Consider the following 3,816-nt stretch of genomic DNA (forward strand, 5'->3'; position numbering starts at 1 on the left):
CTTGTTCTATTGAAGAAATTAGTCTAGAAAATTGATTGTATTGCTGGATCGAGCTAACTGCTCTGATACCATGAAAGAAAATAGAGAAGATGAAGAAAATATTCTGTGTATTCTTTCTTAGATACTGAACTGTATAGACTGTGACCCATATATACAGAAGAATAGGATCTAAGGCCTAACTACCTGTACACTTGTCTAATTTTCTATTGGCTACTTTATAACAAACTCACATAGTATTTACAAAATTAAATAAGAAATACAGAAAATATAAAATTGCTAATACTAATCTTATCTTCAGCTTGTTGAGCCCAATGAATTATGAGCCCAAAATAACTCTTATCTTCAGCTTGTTGAGCCCAATGAATTATGAGCCCAAAATAACAATATAGGCCCAAACAACTTTAATGTCTATATACCCAACTTGTATCTTCAGACATCAATTCTCAAACATTGGAAATGTCGAACTCTTCTTCTTCTTCATCTGAACTCTTCTTCTTCTTTATCGTTGGATCCTTTCTGTATTCTTGAGCACGGATTCATGAATACCAAATTAGGATGGGGTTTCTTCCCAATATAATATGAATTGACGAGCTACTAGCGAATGACAAGGGATACAATCTTCCCTAAAAGTGGGCTTAGCAGCTAAATTGACAAATTCAATAAATGGTCAAAAGATAAATCCTTAAAATAAGGAAATAATCTTTTTGTGAAAGTTTAATTGGGTGTTTATATCCTTAAGAATATATCCAAATCCTTTTCTAGGTGGAAGTACATCAAGGTATTGAAGAGGAAGAAAGAAAAAAGGGATTGAATTCTTTTCAAAATTCAAAGGTAAATGTTGCGCGCATATGGCTAATAAATGGACTTTTGTATTACGTGACTAAATTTCCACTCAAATGTTCACGGCCTTTTGAAGATATTCGTGTGAATTCACGTACCATAAATAAGTGAAAGCGCAATTTTCATGCGTACTTCAATCCTAGTCTAGAAAATTTACTATTCGACAAGTCTTGAAGTAGGAGCATTTATAAATATTTAAATTTTATCGGATTTAAATCCATAAAATAATTTGGACTACATTAAAATTAATATAATAGTCTCAATAAATATTGTGGCTAAAACAACCGGAGTGATTATTTAGTAAAACTAGCACGGTATAGCCAGTTTTCGGACTGGTCAATCAAAAATAGCCAGCGTTTACTAAGTCAATGAAAAATAGCCACTATTTTGCTGTAATAGAGACCGGTCCAGCATAATATACTGGAGCTCGGTGCACTTGTGTATGAACTCCAGCATATTATGCTGGACCGGTATACTTTGCTGGCTCCAGTATAATATACTGGAGACTGGAGCACCGGTGCTCCAAACTCCAGTATATTATACTAGACCAATATACTTGCTGGAACTCCAGTATATTATGCCGGAGTTCTAGTGTACTTATGCTGGAACTCCATCATATTATGCTGGAGTTCCAGCATACTTATTCTGGAACTCCAGTATAATATGCTGGAGTTCAAGTATACTTATGCTGGAACTCCAGCATAATATACTGGAGTACTTTTCCGGGTTTTGAACAGTATTTCGCTCAGATTTATCTTTATATAAAAAGTGGCTAAATTTCGATTACTTTTGAAATTGGCTATTTTTGAACGACCAGTTATAAATCTGACTATTTTTAAAATTTACCCGATTATTTAAGTCCAAATATATTGGGCTAGTTCCTTTAATTGGACTATAAAAGAAGAACCCATTAACTAGCCCAAGGCCCAAATGGCTATTAAGCCATCTTAAAGCCCAGACTCATGCCACGTGTCAAGAAGGGTTGCAAATCCAAGTCAAATCAACAACCAATAGAGTTGTGCCAAGTGTCTAGAAGGTATTGGCCAGTTCAAACGGACCAATCAAATCGCAGAGTCACACCACTCCCTACAACTATAAATAGAGGTCTTCATAAAACTAGAAGACACTAGAAGTGATAACAAGAAGCAAGCAGAGAGCTCGTGGATCAAACGATGCAGAATTCTTTACAAGCTACAAGTTCAAGCACTCAAGATCAAGAACGAATACAAATTAAATACCAAGGCGTTCAAGATCAAATTACTTGTTCGTGATCAAATCCAAATTCAAGTTCAAGGAGGAGATTCAAGGCTAAGCTTTACAAGCCCTCGACTCAAATCGAAATCAAGCTCATCAAAGTACTTTACGTTCTTGAAGAATCAGAGGGATACCATAGAAATTGTAACACTCATTATTTAATGTAATCAAATACTACATTTGTTACGCAATTTTCTAGTCTTGATTATTTATTTTTCTCGACGCGAAAGTTTGTTGTTACAAAGTAAAAAAAAATTAGTTTTCTCCTGTGGTGAAAACTATTTTTCTTGGGCGGTCAAACACCAAAAGATGACTTGTAACAAAATATTTTCAGCCTTTATGTTGAAAGCTCAAGCTATATTGCTGGGGAAAAAAAAGACGAAACTTTCATTGATTTTTTTTTTCTTACGTATTCAGCAATACGTAAGAAACGGCCGAGGGTCTTTCGGAAATAACCTCTCTGCCCCCAGGGTAGGGGTAAAGGCTGAGTGCACATTACCCTCCCAGATCCCTTGTGGGATTCCACTAGGTTGTTGTTGATGTATTCGGCAATCCAGATACATATCAAATAAAAGTCTGAAATTTTACACAATCCATGTAGAAAAGTTAAAACACTTTTTAATATTTCGAATTCAGAGGAACACAAATTTTATATGGACGGAGATGTTGGTAGTCCATGTAATTTGTTGTCCACCCAACTCAGTAGATGCAAACCCAGGAAGAGAATTTTGAGATATTTACCATTATGTTCCTACAGCAATGCAGACGTACAAGATACCAGTGCACCTATGGAAAAGGAAAAGAACTAAAGTTGGACGACACTAAAGGTACTGGTTTAATCCACAAATCTCTGTCACGTCACGTATGCTATACCAGTCATTTGTTAGTAGTATGGACACAAATGGGAAAATTTTATTTTGTGTCTCATACAACTCACACTAGTTGTATGAACTAACTTTTTTGTCTCACAGTTTTGTGGACCCAGATTTTTGTGGACCCAGAAGTGTAAGATTGGGGTCCACAAATTTGTGAGACAAAAAGGAGCCTCATACAACTAGTGTCAGTTGTATGAGATACAAAATAAAACTTCTCACACAAATGAATTTACCCTATATTTCTAGTCAACATCGGATAGCACACTGCATCCGCTTAGTTATCACAAACTAAACTACAACTCTTGTTGAAAATGCTAATGGAATATCCGGTTTGTTTTCCATGTTGTCTTGAATGCATGCAATGGAACTGTAGGAAGATCAGGGGCGGAGCTAGAGGCTCGCGTACAAGTGTGGCCGAACCGAACCCAGTAGTTTTAGTCCAAACTTTATATTTGTATTAATAAATCTATTAAATATGTAAAAATATTAAACATAGAACCCAGTTAGTACCACATGATGTTGCTAATTTTAAATTTTAGAACCCATAAAGTTCAAATCCTAGCTCCGCCTCTGTGTAGGATGATGATGAGTTTGTTGTATGGATGCTCGATGCATCACTATTAAAGTATGTCACCTTCAACTGATAGCATATTCTTCAGTTGCTTCTATCTTGCCTTCCAAGAACGCAAACTCAGAAACCAAAGCCAAGTGATCACTACCCATTCTCTGCATGCCCCAGAAATTCAATTCAAAATTGGCTTAAGCAAGAAGTTAAATGCAGATATTACACTCAAAAGAAATATATATATATATATATATATATATATATATATATATATATATATAT

Source organism: Nicotiana attenuata, chromosome 3 (assembly GCF_001879085.1).
Source record: "Nicotiana attenuata strain UT chromosome 3, NIATTr2, whole genome shotgun sequence".
Classification (NCBI taxonomy): Eukaryota; Viridiplantae; Streptophyta; class Magnoliopsida; order Solanales; family Solanaceae; genus Nicotiana; species Nicotiana attenuata.